At 40.1% G+C, this 18,510-nt stretch overlaps 1 protein-coding gene across 5 annotated transcripts in view; it reads right to left on the bottom strand.

Annotated features, from left to right (window-relative positions):
• Positions 1–18,510, bottom strand: part of aktip (akt interacting protein) — a 43,839-nt gene that overhangs the window by 9,805 nt on the left and 15,524 nt on the right. Inside the window, exon 2 of one of the 5 annotated variants that reach the window (XM_069901598.1) lies at positions 14,038–14,128. The exons of 1 other annotated variant lie outside the window; for it this stretch is intronic. The gene's annotated coding sequence lies outside the window, so the exon portion shown is untranslated. Of the gene's footprint in view, positions 1–3,863; positions 3,994–13,933; positions 13,956–14,037; positions 14,129–18,510 lie in introns of those variants that run through there. 3 more of the 5 variants (XM_069901595.1, XM_069901597.1, XM_069901599.1) reach the window with 3 other exon arrangements.

The raw sequence follows: 18,510 nt of genomic DNA, 5'->3' as shown, positions 1-18,510 counted from the left end.
CAGGATATAGGTTAATTGGGCGGCACGGGTTCATGAGCCAAAATGGCCTGTTCCGTGCCTCATGTCTAGTAACATTGGAAGTAGGAACAGGAGTAGGCCAAAAATGGCCCATCGAGCCTGCTCCGCCATTCAATACGATCATGGCTGATCTAAATTTATGACCTAACTCCACCTACCTGCCTTCTCCCCATATCCCCCAATTCCTCTATCATGTAAAAACGATAGTGGTGTCTACATTTAGAAAAATTATAGCATCAAGTCTTGTTCTGTTTGAAAAGCTTGCTGTATGTTAAAGTATTGGGCTTGCATCATTCACAACCTTAATTTCCTAAAGCATTTGATAATAAATTAACTTTTTAAAATATAGTCACTGCAGTAATATAAACTTGGTGAAGCAAATAGCAAAGGAACAACAAGACATGAAATCATGGGAGATTTCTAGAGAAAACTTTACCAAATTTGGGCAATGGGATCTTCAAAGTTAACCTGAAGAACAAACAAGAATAGCATATACAGATTTAGCAACCCAGGTTCAATCCTGTATGCATGTGGAGTTTGCACAAATCCCCTATAATGCAACCCCTGTACTTCATTTTTTAACTATTTCCCAAAATGTGCATTGGCCATTGTTAATTGGACTGGAGTGCTATTGAGTCAAATGCCATTATGTTTTGATGGAAATGTGAAGAGTATAGTGGGGTATATGATTATTTGTGAATCAGCATCGATTCAGTGGGTTAAAACGGCCTTCTTCTGCCAATCATACAGTGCAGAAACAGACTCTTCAGCCCACCATCAAGTACCCATCTATATTAATCCCATTTACCAACATTTTGACCCTAGCTTTCTATACCTTGGCAATATATCTAGAATGATCTCAAATGTTGTGAGATTACCTCTACTACACACCAGATGAAAAAGGTTCCTTAAATCTCTTTGAAATCTATTATACAAACCAAAGCTCTCTGGTGTTGATCACCAAAATCACGGGAGAGAGGGGAGAATTTTCTTATTATCTACCCTGTCTTTTCCTTCTTTTTTAATCTTTTTATTAATTTTCCACAAAAACATAGAACATACAGAAAACATGAGAAAGTATTGTCCTTGACTATAACAATCAAGTACTTTCAAATTAATTCAACATTTCCATATATTGACAGTTACATTGAGTAAGGAAATAAAAAGTTTTTGCTTAAACAAAAATCCAAAAAATAAAAACAACTGGTCAATCCATTCTGAGAGCAATTTCATAATACCCTTCACTCATTCCAAGGAAGGCAAGCACATCCTATCCAGGCTCTCCATACAGTTGAAACACATTATTTAGGCGACATCCTGATAAATCTTCTCTGCACCCTATCCAATGCCATCATATAGGTACAGTTCAAGGTACAGTGTGTGGTCAGTATTCCAACTGTGACCTCACTGATAAAGCTTTACAATAATTTGTCCACTTTTATAGCCTGTTTTGGCTGACAAAGGCAAGTAGGCAGAAAAAAAAGGTCCCTATCCAAAACATTGACTGTTCATTTCATGCCATGGATGTGGCCTGACCTCCTGAGTCATTCCAGCTTATTGTTTACTTACAATTCCAGCAGTTCTGTTCCCTGTCCCATATGTTGCTTTACCACTTACCCATCTCAGCTGCCACTTTTAGGGATCTTTGACTTGAATGTCAAAATTCCCTTGTTTCACAATACTGCCCACAGTTATTTGTCCTCCCAAAATGTATCACCTTGCACTTCATAAGGGCCCATATCAGCAAATGATCTATATCACCCATATCCTTCGACTATTCTTACTCTCATCAATTTTGTGTGGCTGTAAACTTACAAATGACATCCTCATTTGTATATACAAACAGCAATGGTGCAAGCACTGATCTCTGTAATACACCATTAGTCCGAAGTTTCCAAACATAAAAATAATCTTCAACCATTTCCCTCTGCTTCCTACAACTAAGTCAATTTTGGATCCAATTGTTCAAGGTACTGGAGAAATTTGGATTGGATTAAACATTTATTAATTGGGTGAAGACACTAGACTACAAACCCCAATCAAAAATTGTTACAAATGAGAAAATATCTCCAGTGCTTCCATTGAGTAGGTACAGTAGGCAGGGCTGTCCTCTGTCTCCATACTTGCAATTGAGTCGCTGGCAGAAACCATTCGGCAGGATCCAGACATAAAGGGGTTCACAACGGGCCAGGTTGAACACATACACACACACAAAAAAAATCTGTGGCGGCACACCACTATGCAGGTGAACCGGCTCCGCTTCTAATCCACGTGGCAGGGCGGCCCGCCAAAATGGCGCCATCGGGGGTTCCCCCTTCTTCTCAGCACAGGGCTCAGAAGCCCCCACTGGAGGACCACGTGACGCCCAGGTGATGTCAGCGCTCCCATTGCAATTCTCAGCCAGGTCCAGGCTGGGAGTACAAGTCCAGCCCAGCAGCCTACAATAAATCAGTTCTTCTCACTGAGCTCAACCCGTCTGGTTGTGTGTTCTTTCAGCAGCAGGGTAGCTGCCGCTACTAATCCATCTTTTTGCTCATGATGTGTTGATGTATTTAACAGACAATGTGGGGGGGGGGGGCGGGGGTTTGGAAATCGTTGGCCAGGCTGAAGACCACAATGGAAGATAATGGGAAAGTCTCAGGGTACAAGGTAAATATAGATAAAAGTGAAATTATGCCTTTGATAAATGGAGATTATAGCCAATATTAACATGGGTCAATTCAAATGGCCACAGGAAAGCATCAAGTATTTGGGCGTAAAAATAGATAAAGATTTAACTATATCCAAACTTAATTATCTTCCTGTGCTCCGGAAGATTGAGGAGGACCTTGATAGATTGAGGACTCTGCCCATTACACTGGTGGGCAGAGTTGACTGTGTCAGAACAAAGGTGATACCAAGACTCCAGAAACGTTTTCAGTCATTACCCATATCATTGCCACAGGTTTTTGTTAAGATGCTTGGCGAATATTTCAGAAGGTTCCTGTGGAATCATAAGGTGGGTACAACCTCCATGGAAAAGTTGATGCGGGATCACAATTTTGGGCGGGGGGGGGGGTTAAAATTATCAGATTTTTAAAAATTATTAGGCAGCCCAGACAAGGATCTATCACCTCACTCTGAGGGGGAGGGGCCTCCCCCTCTTAGTGACAAATTGATCTAGATGCAAGAGGTGAAAAGATGGCAAGAGAATTTACATACAAATGGGACACTAAATTAATTTCAAAGAAAGCAGATAACCCATATTAAAGCAGATTCTTCAGGTGTGAACTTGCAGGCGCCTCAGATTGAAGAGACTGCCATCCGTGCAGTACAAATACTTTTACAGAAACCTCCAGCCTGATTGTCAGGGATGCATTGAAGCCTACCTTAGGGGTAAATTATCTCTTATACTGTGAATATGGAAAGAAGGGCTAATAAAGAATGTTTTGAATTAGTTAATCAAATTTAAAAAAAAATAATCAATACACTCAAGTTAGAAATCCAGAATTATATAAAAAGTGAGTGAAACTTCAAGCTAAATTTGCTCTCAACACATCCAATTTAACACTAACTTTTGAAGTATAAGAGACTGATCTATATCCATGGTAATAAATCTGATAAATTGTTAGCTAATTAGTTGAGAGGATTTGAAGCAAGATGGCAACTTACAAAAATTAAAATGAAGGATGATAATGTTACTTCAGATCACTCCAAGATTAACTAACAAAATGAATATTTTACCTAAAATCTTATCTCTTTCAGACTATACCAATTTTTATTCCTAATTTTTTTTTGACTCATTAGATTCAATTATGTCATTCTGTATATGGAAGATTAAGCAACCTTGATTAAGTAAAGTTCACCTTCAAGACTGAACCTCAGCGGACTTCTGGGGAGGTTGAGGCGTTGGCTTGCTTTCTTCATGATGACATTGGTGTGTTAGGTCCAGGAAAGTTCCCTCTCCCATCTATGTTTGAAGGAAGGAAGTCTGTGCTACGTAACAGAACATTATGGTTTAACACAAACATTTCTCAGACTAGTTGACCCTGTATTGAATGTGCCCAGAAGTATTGAACTGCACGTTTTACAAACATTTTTACGTCTGATTCCACCTGCATTGAATTCACCCATCGTTATTGAATGAAGATCTACCGGGACCAATGCCTGAAGAGGGTGCACAAAATCAGTGAACCGGTGTGGACTCGAAAGGCCAACATGGCCTGTTTCCGCTCCATAAATGGTTATATGGTTATATGTCAAAAAAATCAATATATTGGATGGAAGGTGGGGATATTTCCTAAAATGCCTTTGACCAGAACAAGTTGAAACCCTTGACTCTGCATAATAAGATCCTGGGCACCTGGTGCCAGAAGGGGATCAGGTGCATCGAGGACTGTTACAAACAAAGGCAACTCATGTCATTTGAGCAGCTGAGAAACAAATATGGTCTCTCTAATAGAACATTATTTTGCTATCTGCAAATAAGATCTTTTTAATGGAAAAATTAGAACCTTCTAATGACCCTGCCTAGGTCTAGCAATGTGTGCAAATTTATTTCTTGAATGTATTCCAAAGTAAGGGCCCAAAGCCAGGCCAAGGGAGAGACGGGAGTCAGACTTGGGCACAACAATCAATAAAGAGTGGTGCCGGAATAGTGTGACTGGGGTCATTAAATGCCAGATAAAGGTTGGTGCAATACAACTTTTTGCACCCAGCTAGCTGTACGTCACAATACAAAAATTACATAAACCAAACCCTGAAATTTCAGAAGTGTGCTTTTGGTGTGGAGTTTTGAACATTTACGTTACGTACAAAGGTGAAACCCTTCTGGGAAAAACTGGGGGACGTTTTGAAAATACAAAAATGGATTTTCCACAAGAACTGGAGTTGCACCTTTTGAGAGATATAGGAAATGTGAGTTTTAGACTGTCTACATATCAAATTCAGTTTGTGACGGTCACCTTGGCAGTAGCCAGGAAGTGTATAATGGTTATGTGAAAGTCCAACTCTCAATTAAATATCACACAATGGAATATGGAAATGCAGAATTGCATTCCCCTGGAGAAAATCTCTTGCAATCTAAGAGGGAAACATGACACACATGTTAAAGTGTAGCAGCCATATCTGAAATACATGGGCAAGTAGATTGACTAGCTCCCCCTCCCTGTGAAATATGGATATTATAAAAAACTGTCTTAGTAGGGAAAGGATTGAAGTTAAGGAAATGGAACATGACACAGGTGACATGTGTGTTTTCTTTTTAGCCCTTCTTTAGTTTGTTTTATTTTAGTTTTGTTTTTCCTTTTAGTTTTTTTTTCTTTTATTTCTTATTTGGGTTATTTAGTTAAATAGGTTGGGGTTTTCTTGTCTTTGGTGGGGGCTCTGAACCCCACTTGTATTTGGTATGGCTGTGTTTCGGGGCAAGGGAGTGGGGGGGGGGGGGAAAACAAAACACAGACTAAGTTTCATGAATGTTGAAAAAGATTGTATTGATTGTTGAAATTACTTTGCGGTTGTAAAAAATCAAAACAAAATATTAAAAGAGATATTTTGGATCCAATTTGCCACCTTACTTCCCATTTAAATTTAGGCATACATACAGCACGATAAAAGGCCAGTTCCCCCTTTCAAGCCCATGCCGGCCAATTTACTTACACCCCCAGTACATTTCAGATGGTGGAAAAACCCCAGACACAGAGAACGAACAAACTCCTTATAGACAGTGTGGGTTTCAAATCCTAGTTCCAATTGCTGGTGATGCAAAAGTTGTGCTAACTACTAGGCCACCCATGTTAGAAGAAAATATACAACTATTCTTGTCCACTTACATAAGTCGTACTGTTAAATTTGACCATAGGGATGCACAGACCAGATCAGGAACAGGCCCTTTGGCCCACCAAGTCTGTGCCAAACTAAACTAACTCTCTGCTGCTTTCTATCTAGAAGCCTCTTAAATGCTACTGTCCTATACCGTCATATCTGCTCTCTCTCTCTCTCTCTCTCTCTCTTTTGGCTTCAGTTGACCAAACAAACTGAATTTTGTTATGATCTTTGCTTCAGTTGAGATGGAAGTTTTGTGAGTCTTGTTTGTTTTGTGTCTAAGTTTTTCTGTGGGCTGGTTGTAAATATAACTTAGACTTTAATTACATATGTTTTATTTAGGTTGGGGAATTTATTAGTTTTACACTGTTATAAAGACTTGCATAGTAACCAAGTGGGCATTGTTACAAAAGGGGGGATTTTTAATTAAAGTTTGAAGGTGAATTGTTTGTTAATAAAGTAATTGTTCATCTTTACCCCTGTGTGATATGCCTTCTTTGTGGTTGCTGGTTTGATCTTGTAACAAATGTTTGACATTTTTATCTTCAAAACAAAAAATCCTGACTATCTACCCATCTATGCCACTCGATTTTTAAAAAGTGAAACTTCCATCTAGTCTCCCCTCAGCAAATGACTCTCCAGGAAAGCTACCCAAGCTATCACACAACCCCTCTTTATAGCTCATACTGTCCAAAACAGGCAGCATATGGGCAAATATTCAGCATTTTTATCCAATGATTATCAATTTCAATATTTACCAGCCTCTTGTGTTCGAAAGGAACACATTTCCACTGCCATTTGTGCTGCAAGGCTTCTTGTCAACACTCCAAAATAAGTGTTCCTTCAATTTTTTTTTTAAAGTTCCTTTTTATTCTAGGGCCTGATGGAAAAGTTTCTTTCCACCCAAAAAAGAGCAATCCTAGAATTCCATCCAAATATAAAGAGTACCTCGGACATCTTCAGGCTGAAATTGAAAAGCAAGCTTGGATCAAGTTTAGTGTTGAATTTGAAGTCTCAACTTACTGGCTTAGGTAAAGTATTACCACTGAACCAGAGCCAATCTAGACTTGTGTAAAGAAGCAGCAACTGAGGCAAACTGGCAGAGGGCTCCCACAGTCAAAAATGAACAACTCAATTTCAGAACCTCAGGTTTAGCAAGCCAAAAGTAGGCAGAAATTAAAGACTAGTGAACATTTTTTTTTAAAAAAGCCCATGCCACTGAAATGGAAATTACCACACTAGAAACTAGGTAAAACACTTACAAATGATAGGTTAAGATAATGAACAAATAAAATTGTGTATGTTAGATTCGGAAATAAAATCAAAAATGCTGGAAAGACTCAGCCTGTCAAGCATCATCAGTGAGGGGGGAAATAGTTAGGTCAAAGTATAGTATCCAAGTGGCAGTGAAAGAAAAAAATGCATCTGGCATGGAGCTACAGTGCAGTGCTAGGGAAAAGGCCACTCACAGGAAGCAAAGGCCACATGCAACGTCTGCTCCAAAAAGTGTCCGACGAAGCAAATGTTTTGACAAGTTCTGGTAGCTGGTGACATTCACTGCTAAATCAGGCAGACGGTGAGTATATAATCATCTGGCAGTCTAAACAGAGCGTCAGATTTCAGCTGGTAACAGAAATAATTTTTTCCCTACTAAAGATTTTTAGGCAAAAACCAACTTTTTAAAACTATTTTTAAGTTTTATTTGTCACAATGAAATAATTGAAAATGCTGGAAACATTCAACAGGTCATGACAATGCCTGCTCTGCCAACTGCTTTCAACATTTTCTGCAATTTTTTTTAAATTGCAGATTTCCGAATGACTATAACAATTATATTTGTGTTTGTTCAAGGGGGAGCAATTAAAAATAAATGTCTTAATCTATTCCAAAATAATTCAAATATCTCTACAAGACCTACAATGAAGTTCAAGTTTATTGGTAGATGTACAGAGGTGCAGAGAGAAAGTTTGCTTTGCAAGCAATCCAGCTAATCAACTCATTCATAGTACAGCAAGTAAAACAGAGTGCAGTGTTAGTCCAGAGCCAAGGCAGCATTTTTTTTTTTTTTTTTAAAAACACACACCCACACCCACACCCACACCCACACCCACACCCACACCCACACCCACACCCACACCCACACCCACACCCACACCCACACCAGGTCATCATTCAGGAATCTGTTAATGCAGTAAAGAGTCTTAAGATTCAAGAATCTTTTGTCATGTAATAAAACAATTGTAATGTTCCATAAAATTGCATTAGTCTGCTGTAAGGAAGACAAATATTCACCATCAGCAGAAATTTCCCAGCACCCCTAACAATTGAAGAAGGAGAAGCAAAAGAGTCCCTTCAGAGACACTAAGTGCCCGTGGATTTGCCTCCAGTGCCCATCAGCCTCTGCAGCCACACAGACTCCTATTCAATTCATCTGCAACCAGAGATCCAAATCTAAACACAATCAATAAACCTTCAGCACCCAAGAAACCTCAGGAGCATATCCTCCCCTCCCCCCCCCCAAACCTCAGCATTCTCTCGCATCCTGGTTCCAATACCCAGTACCTGTTCAGACAGTCTCCATAGAATGCAGCCAGGTGAAAGTCCTTTGATCTGTCACCAGTAGATTGTAACCTGCGTGGGTTCCTTCCCTCGAGTCGCAAACAGCCTGCCACCTAGGTGTTCTTCAGCCAAAAAGCCCCTCAATGGTCTGCTGCGTGGTCACCATCTAGAGGGGTCTTCTTCTCAAAATGGGGTTGTTCTCCAGATTTTCTGGTGCCTCTGCTATCAGTACATGGCTGCCATCTTGGGCCTAGACCCCACAGTTCCATTTTAAAGTTAAACATGCCAGCTCCCATAACAGGCCTTTTAAAGCCTGCACAGTGTCATTGGTAGTTGGACTAAGGTAGGGGCGGGGGGTTGGAACCTTGTGGAGGCACGCTGTGTCTGGGCTCCGTGCTCTCTCTGGGACTGCACCAGCGGCAGTCTTTTTTTTCCCCCTGGTGATGTGAGTTTTTTTCCCAATGGGAGGAGGGTGAATACAGTGCAGCCAGAGTAGGATAAGCCTTTTAATAGATTGGCTGCTTTTTCAAGCAGAAGTATGGATGGAGTCAATGGCCAAACCAGACAGGGAGCCGAGACCTCCCCTACCATCCATACTACTGGCAAATGTCCAGTCATTAGAAAATGACATTGATGATCTCATCGATCATCAATGACCTTGGCTGCTTTATAAGAGGCAGCCAAGGCAAGTTTTAGTGGTTTGCTGCACCGAGACCTGACTAATAGAGAACACAAGGGTAAAACATGAAAGTCTCCAGATGCTGTGATTGAAGTAAAAGCACAATGCTGGAGAAACTTAGCAATTCAAACAATGTACTTTATAGGGCAGAGATAAAGGTACTCAACCAATGTTTTAGGCTTGATCCCTTCACCAAGGTGTGTAATCATACCCTGATGAGGGGCTTAAGTGAAAAGCATTGATTATATACGCTTTATACAGCAAATCCTGCATGCAAATAAAATTGTTTAAACACACACAGAATCTGGAAGTCTGGGCTTCATTGCGAGGCCAAAACTCTCTTCACTCAAGAGTTATGACCTGCAAGCCATGCTCCAAGTGTTAAAAGTGAGAGCAGGCAAGATAACATATCTGAACCAGCAATATGGATTTAATGGCTCCTTTCTGCATTGTCCTGTTTCTGCTGTATCATAGTCCCCAGACCAAGGATCACTCTGCAAAGACCATGTGGTAGCTGGTGTGCAATCGCTACATCATATCAAAATATGTTAACCATGCATTTTATCAAAAAATTCAGGTTAAAATTTAAAATAAAAGGCTCTGCCAGGCAATAGCAAGTTATTCCCTTGCACATACCCACCCTTCAACATATTTTTAATATTGTCTGATCCAACAACCCTCTCACTCTACTTACAGGAACATTGTCCAAACATGTCAGTTGGCAAGATTGCTAAAAACCACACCCTTGAATTTCCTTCAGCCCAAAGTCCTAGTTATTCGATAACGCTGCCTTGCACATTTCTCAACAAGGTGGATTTTCAGCCTCCTGCATATTGGCTCTGAGACTTTGTCAGAGGGGATTAAGGCAGTAATTCCCCTTATGCAAGTGACTTCCAAAAATTTTCTCTGGGTGTCTGCACCTATACTGAAATAAATGGTGTTGATTTGCTTCTTTCACATTACAATCCAACTCTGACAACATCTACTGCACAATCACAACTCAAGTAAAGGCAACATGTTTACCCTAAAAAGTGAATTATTTCCATCACCATTCTAATAGCACATTTCAGATCACAATTTTCAACTCTCCTTCCAATTTCTTTTGCTAATTGCAGTTTCTCTCATCTTTTGTCACTGGAAACAATTTCAACTTGCACTTTACAATTTTTAACATCAAATATTATCTTAGCCATCATAATCCCGAGAGAAGGACAACAATCCTAGTTTAATTGAGTCATGCAGAAGAGAAACAGGCCCTTTGGCTAACCTCTATCTGATCCATCTACACTAATCCCATTTGGCAACACTTGGCACAATAGTCTACAGACCTTGACAATTAAAATCCTCACCCAGATGCTTCTTAATAAGTTTCTCCAGTCTTTTGCCCCTAATTCTTTTAAAATGCATTTCTTACCCAATTAGGATAGATCAATTTTGTACTCATTTTATATTCTAAGATGTTCCATTAACATTTTCCAACATTCCATATTTAGTTGACTGGTGCTTGGGAAACAAAATCATAATCTTATCCTTAACTTTGGTCAGAAATCAAGCATTCGTAGATTAACCATCTGATCCTCTCTTTAGTTCCCATTGTCAAGTCTTTGAACAAGTTTCTCTCTTGTACATCCAGGTTCGTTTGTCTGACCACTAAAAAGCATATTTTGCATCCATCATAATGCACTTCCCTGCAATTTGCAGAAATGTTAGTGAAATCCCTCCGATCCCTCACTGATCTTAGATCGCCAAGGACAGGTTCCATTGCAGGTTCGAAAGGCTAATATAGCCATCTATGACTACTGGATCCACTCTTATTTTCAGAATCACCAAATTATCCAATTACGATCTTTCCTCTTCATCACCCACCAATGTGCTCATTTGTTGTTGCAATCCTGTCACCGCCAAACATGACCATTTCAATGACTTCTGGTTGTCCACTGTTCAATGGACTTGTGGTTTATTCAATACTCCACTGATAGTCAAGCCTGCCCATACAAGTTAAGCCACAATAGTTTGTTGCCACTACAATTAAAATAGGAGAGAGGTTGAAGCAAAAAAACATTCTGCTTCTCAATTTTGTTCCACGATGCAAGGAGATCGTTTGGCTTATATTCACATACTGTGCTACTTTTATTCTGTACTACTCAAGAGCTTCAAAATACAAAGTCTGTCAATCTCAAAGGCCAATTTGCTCAGCAAGGAAAATTGCACTCTAGTATTTTCACAACAACTGAGCTCAGAAACGTTGCTGGATTTCACTCACAAGATGCCTCCCTAATTTGCAGGAAGCATTGGTTTTCATTTTGAAAACTTCCATCAAATCAACTTTTACTAACTAGAATGCTAGTATTTTTTCTCAATTCATTTCACATCTGTCATCCATGTACCATATGGGAAAATCTGTTGCATTTCCTTTAAGGTTCTTTTTATTATCATGTTATAAATGTAACATACATGATACACTGTATTACCCAGCTCCCCTTCCAGTTTGGGAGCAAGAGAAGCAAAAGAGCGCCTTCAGAGTTACTGTTTGTGGATTCACCTCCAGTGCTCCTGCAGTCTCAGCAAACACACAGACTCTTGACTGATCCATCGGCTGCTCGCGCTCCAGATCCAAACCTCCACATGATCAGGAAGCTTTCAGCACCCGAGGCCCTTTGGGAACCCTTCTTGGCCTCAACACCCTCTCAAATACTGATTCCATTACCGGATTCCCATGAGTGTCCAGCAGCCTGCAGTCATGTGGGTCCCCCGACCAAAAGTCTCCCAGACTTTGTGGGGGTCCCTCAGCCACTGAGCCCCTTGCTTGTCTGCTGGCATGGCCACCTTCCCTTTAGGGTCATTCAGCTGCTGAGCCCTTCAGTGATCTGCTGCTGTGGTCACCATCTCCTCTGCTTCCCCATTGTGGGAGGGGGGGTGGTGGTAGGGGGGGAAATGTTATTCCTGTTTCTGGAACCCAACACCAGTCCGCTGCTCCCCCTGGGGTCTGCATAGCTGCTGCCAAGCTCAGGCACCACCACCTTGGCCACAGACTGCACAGTTGAAGGATTTTATTTACAAGCATCGTCAGTTTCTTTAACAGGGTGTTTAAAGCCTGTACAAAGCTACTAACATTAGGACTGGTGGTTGAAACCCTCAGAGCAGCGATGTGTCTTCGCTCTCCCAGATCCATACCAGCACTGCCGTTACACCTGCTCAAACAGTACCGCCATTTAACTCTACTTCCTTTCCTATTGCATGATGGTCAGATATAATCTAACTACACTTTTATATAGTTGTAGCACAAATAACCCTCATTCATTAGACAAAAAAGTCAACATTCTAGAAGTTTTCCTGATGATATGTCGTTTTAATGATATAAATTAATAAATTGCTGGATCCCTTTGAACCACAACAGTTTTTATTTCACCTTCTTAAAATTATTTCTCTATTCACATAAATATCTGATTAGGTTACCATCTTCACAATTTAACGCTTTCATTTATTTACTATCACTCATCTTCATGACATGAATGAATGTGGCTTTTCATATCATTATCCAAGTTGTTCACAACCTTTTTAAATAGCTGCAAAATGTTCATTGGTAGTCTTGTCCAACACTATTTTCCAAATATCTTTTGGCACAATTAATGCTTTACAAATCCAAGCTGGTTTTTTTTCTAAACCAAATGTTCAGGTAATTATAGGTGCTGATAACGCCTCAAACCGTGCATCTTGGCGCCTCACAGTTTGGCGGGCAGCAACCTCCTTTGAAGAAGACCGCAGAGCCCACCTCACTGACAAAAGGCAAAGGAGGAAAAACCCAATACCCAACCCCAACCAACCAATTTTCCCTTGCAACCGCTGCAATCGTGTCTGCCTATCCCGCATCGGACTTGTCAGCCACAAACGAGCCTGCAGCTGACGTGGACTTTTTACCCCCTCCATAAATCTTCGTCCGCGAAGCCAAGCCAAAGAAGAAGAAAGATATCTTTGCAATACAAAATAGCTGTGCTCCATTATTTCTTGGATTCACTCCCTCACTTTTCTCAAAAAGACTAGTTAAAAGAAAACTTCCAAATTTACAGAATTTAGCTAGATTGTGTAGTTCAGGCTCTACAATCTTTACTCCGCTTTTCTTTAAAGCCCCAAGATGGAATCAATTGGATCCTGTGGATTTGTCTCTCCCCAAGTGCCATTATTTGCTTTATTACAATGTTGTTTGGATTAACTTTGACAGGTCTGTATTGATTCAATTTTATATATTGGTATCTGCCATCCACCACAGAAAATATTGAAACTTTTGATGTCCACCATTGTATTTGCATTTATTGTTTAAGGCAGCCAAAGCTACGGCTCTTCGACCTTTAATATGTGGTTCGCAGCCGGTCTCCCCCCTCTCCCGCCCGACTTGCACTGTCAGTCTTCTGCCCGACTCGCGCTGCCGGTCTCCCTTCCCTCGCCCGCCCAACGCGCGCTGCCAGTCTCCCCCCCGCCCCCTGCTCACCTAGCTGGCACCTTTCATAGCCTGATATTTGTAGCATTGTATTTTAGTTATAAAAAATATGATTATAATAAGACTAATTTTGCAAGATGGAAATCGGTTAAAATCTCTCTTTTCTGGTTTACTTTTTTTAAAAACATATTTGTGTCTTTGCAATTACTGAAATTAATACAAATTATCAGTTTAAAAACTGCATGCATGAATAAACATTATTGGATTTAACATGCATTTCTTAAAATTTATATAAATTTTTTGTTATAAAATGTGTATGTAACAATAAAAATGTATGTGGGAAATTTTGTTCTTGTCGTGCGGCTCTCAAACATCTGAGCTTTATCGTTTATGGCTCTTACATTAAGCAAGTTTGGCCTCCCCTGATATATAGCACTTACATGCAAATTTCTTTTCTGTTCTGCAGCTCTCCATTTTCCCAAGTTTTCTTGTTCACACCATCCAACAGCTAGGACTATTCTTAATTTAAGTTTGTGTTCCTTACCCATCGAGTTACTCAGCTTCTAGGTATGGCATCTGAACGAGATTGGACTGGTTCTGCATCATTTGTGTTCTTTTGAACACTTTCTTTGTACCTATTAATAGACATGCTCAGTTTACTTTAGGCAAACTGCCCAAAAATGGTTCAAAAAAAAAAAAAAAAAAAAAGAGCCTTCACTCAAATCTATAACCTGCCTACAAGTCTGTTTTACTGTGTCTGGTGCTCGCTTTGTGGCCTTTTCTACATCGGAGAGGTGGGCACAAATTGGGAGATTGCTTCACTGAGCACCTTCACTCTATCCACTGCAGTAACAGAGACCTCCCAATAGCTAACCATTTCAGTTCTGTATCACACTCCCAAGTCTGTCCATGGCCTTATGCACTGTCCCACCACAACTACCCACAAATTGGAGGAACAACCCCTGATTTTCTGTCTGGGTAATCTCCAGCCAGATGGCATTAACATCAACTTTTTAACCTGCTTCCTCTTCCCGCCCCCCCCCCACCCTACTCACCCCTTCCCAGTTCTCCTCCCTCCCTTTCTCGTTTTCACCTAGCCATCCCTCATCCCCTTGATCTCTGTTGTCCCCTCCCTCCCTTCTCCACCAATCACCTTCTGCCTTGAGACCATCCCTCCCCCCCCACTCTTTTGTTCAGACACCTACCCACATTTCTCCATACCTTGATGAAGGGCTCAAGCCCGAAACGTTGGTTATGTATTTTTACCTTTGCTATATGATGGACACTTTTCAGTTGGTTGTTTTTCCAGACTCTTTTGTGTAGTCTTCCAAAGGCGCTATTTGCCTTGGCGAGTCTGTTGTCTATCTCATTGTCGATCCTTGCATCTGATGAAATGGTGCAGCCGAGATAGGTAAACTGGTTGACCGTTTTGAGTTTTGTGTGCCCGATGGAGATGTGGGGGGGCTGGTAGTCATGGTGGGGAGCTGGCTGATGGAGGACCTCAGTTTTCTTCAGGCTGACTTCCAGGCCAAACATTTTGGCAGTTTCCGCAAAGCAGGACGTCAAGCGCTGTTCGGCTCCGAATCATGGGTCCTCTACTGGCACCACCTACGGCTCCTAGAACGCTTCCACCAGCGTTGTCTCCGCTCCATCCTCAACATCCATTGGAGCGCTCACACCCCTAACGTCGAGGTACTCGAGATGGCAGAGGTCGACAGCATCGAGTCCACGCTGCTGAAGATCCAGCTGCGCTGGATGGGTCACGTCTCCAGAATGGAGGACCATCGCCTTCCCAAGATCGTATTATATGGCGAGCTCTCCACTGGCCACCGTGACAGAGGTGCACCAAAGAAAAGGTACAAGGACTGCCTAAAGAAATCTCTTGGTGCCTGCCACATTGACCACCGCCAGTGGGCTGATAACGCCTCAAACCGTGCATCTTGGCGCCTCACAGTTTGGCGGGCAGCAGCCTCCTTTGAAGAAGACCGCAGAGCCCACCTCACTGACAAAAGGCAAAGGAGGAAAAACCCAACACCCAACCCCAACCAACCAATTTTCCCTTGCAACCGCTGCAATCGTGTCTGCCTGTCCCGCATCGGACTGGTCAGCCACAAACGAGCCTGCAGCTGACGTGGACTTTTTACCCCCTCCATAAATCTTCGTCCGCGAAGCCAAGCCAAAGATATGATGGACACTGCTTGACCTGCTGAGTTTCTCCAGCATTGTGATTTCACTCCAACAGTATCTGCAGATTTTTGTGTTTTGCTTCTATAATCTGCATAACCATTTGAAGTTCCCCCTTTCAAATAAAAAATGCAATGAATTCCAAATAATTTGAGAAAACTGAGTCAGTTCATTTCATTGTCTTCTCCTTCTGTCATTTTAGGTGGTGGAGGTGCATGGTAGGATTTCTCTATTATATTTCATGTATGGTTCCCATATTTGTTCAAATATTGTGATGTTATTTCTTAAATTATATGTTATTTTTTCTAATGGAATGCATTTATTTATTTCTATGTACCATTGTTTATTTTCAAGTTATCTTCTAATTTCCAGGTTGACATAATACATTTTTTTGCTAGGGCTATCATAATAAACCTTTTTTTGTGCTCCATTCAAATAGCTAGGGCTATCATAATAAACCTTTTTTTGTGCTCCATTCAAATTGAGTCCAAATTATTTATTTCTTGTATTACTTAGAAGGAAGATCTCTGGGTTTTTTGATATATTGCTTTTTGTAATTTTATTTAATGTCTGGTTTAGATCTTCCCAAAATTTTTTCACTTTCTCACATGTCCAAATTGCATGTATTGTTGTTCCCATTTCCTTTTTACAGTGAAAACATCTGTCTGATACTGTTGGGTCCCATTTATTTAACTTTTGGGGTGTGAAGTATAGCCTGTGTAACCAATTATATTGTATCATGCATAACCTCGTGTTTATTGTATAGTTCCGGAGCATATCTTTTCCTATGTTTCATTCTTTATCTTTATGTTTAGATCTTGTTCCCATTTTTGTTTATGTTTACAGATTGTTTCCTCGTTCTCCTTTCCTTGCAGTTTGATGTACATGTTTGTTATAATTTTTTTAATTATCATTGTGTCTGTAATCACATATTCAAAATTGCTTCCTTCTGGTAACCTCACACTGTTTCCCAATTTGTCCTTCAAGTAGGTATTCAGTTGGTGGTATGCAAACCTTGTATCGTGAGTTATATTATATATATTATATATTTTATATATATTTGTCCTTCACTTGTTCAAAAGATGTTCAAAATGAACAACCTATTTCAATCATTACCAATTCACCTAACAGAGAAATTCTTCAAGGAGCTAAAGAAAATAATAAGGAAATTCTTATGGAAAGGGGGGAAACTGAGGATAGCACTAGATAAATTAACAGAATGGTACAAACAAGGAGGCTTACAACTACCAAACTTTAAGAATTATTATAGAGCAGCACAATTAAGATACCTATCAGATTTTTATCAAACAAGGGAAAAACCAGATTGGACCAGATTAGAGCTAGATAAAATAGGGGAGAAGAAACCTGAACATTTACTATACAAGTGGGATGAAAAATGGGTGCAACGTAGGAATTTACCAGTATTGCACCATCTACTCAACATTTGGAAGAAGATTCACATAGAAAGCAATAAAATAAATGATCAACTACCAAAATTAATATTGAAACAAAATCAACTAATCCCTTTCACAATAAATAACCTTTCCTTCAGAGAATGGGAGAGAAAAGGGACCAAAAGAATATAAAATTGTTTTTCAGGAAATAAATTATTATCTTTTGAACAGTGCAGTGTTTTCAATGCAGCTCTTGCTTGGTGCTGGCTAATCTTTCCATTGTAATCCTACACTCTGTAAATTGTGCTCTTTATACGGATGTATAAAGTGTTAGAAATAACCTGCAGACTCTTTTCACTGTAGTAGATATTCTGTGACATACAAACAAACTTAGTTTGACTAGCAAATAAACTATCCTGAATGCTTCCCCCCCCCCCACTAAAAGTACCTGCTTTCACCATCTGCTCATGCAATCTCCGATTGTAAAACTTTTTGCTATCTGTCCAGATCTTGTGACAACTAGTATTAGACTCTCAAGTCTTAATTATGCCAAAAGCTGCCAGTGTCCAATAATTTTCCTCTCCTTACCAGATTGCCTTTTACCTCTTATGGAAACTTCAAGACTGGCTGAGTACTTCCAGCGTTTCTGTATTTTTTTAAATCTAAAAACATACTTTATTCACCATAAATTATTTACAAAAAGAAAATCATTCAAAGTCTTTTTTCATCCATAATGACAGTCAAAACTATATACTCTCATCAATTACATTGTTACATTTGTTTTCTCAATACACCATTACCACCCCTGTGGCACCTTGTCATTTCTCCTCACTCTCAGTCCCTCAATGCCCTATGTGTTTTTGCTTCATCCTGAATACTTCCCTCCTATTTTCCCTGCAGAGTTGATAACAGTTTACTTCAAGCTGTCCTGAGCAACTTGCAGCCATAATTCAGTAACATAAACCATGTCATATCCTGCATTACACGAGGGCACACGCTCTAACTAGTTCATGTTGATTACTTTCCCTTTATTCTTCGATCATTCCCATTTATCTTTGTACATCAGTTGCATGTCAGTGGATAGTCAAAAAGTTGTTGGCTCAACCCTAATTCGACATGTACAAAAATTCAGGCTGAAAAACTAGTGCATTCTGACAAAGTATTGGAACAAAAGATGCCAGTTCTCAAAAAAATCTTTTCCTCTCTCTTAGATGAATATCAAGAGGTTCCATTCTATTATTTCAAAAAGCAACAAACTGGCGTCCAGTTGGTATTTTGCTACCAAACAATGAAAAATCCAGCTTTCAAACATACTGCTGTGCATTAAACTGATAGTTACATTTTGCATGTTAAAACAGTAACATTACTGGCAAGGAAGTGCTTTTGTAAAGAACTAAATGATTTTCCAAAATAAAGGAAGAACTTTTATTTAGATAAAA

Source organism: Narcine bancroftii, chromosome 10, assembly GCF_036971445.1.
Source record: "Narcine bancroftii isolate sNarBan1 chromosome 10, sNarBan1.hap1, whole genome shotgun sequence".
Taxonomy (NCBI): Eukaryota; Metazoa; Chordata; class Chondrichthyes; order Torpediniformes; family Narcinidae; genus Narcine; species Narcine bancroftii.
This window is presented reverse-complemented; position numbering and strand designations above follow the sequence as displayed.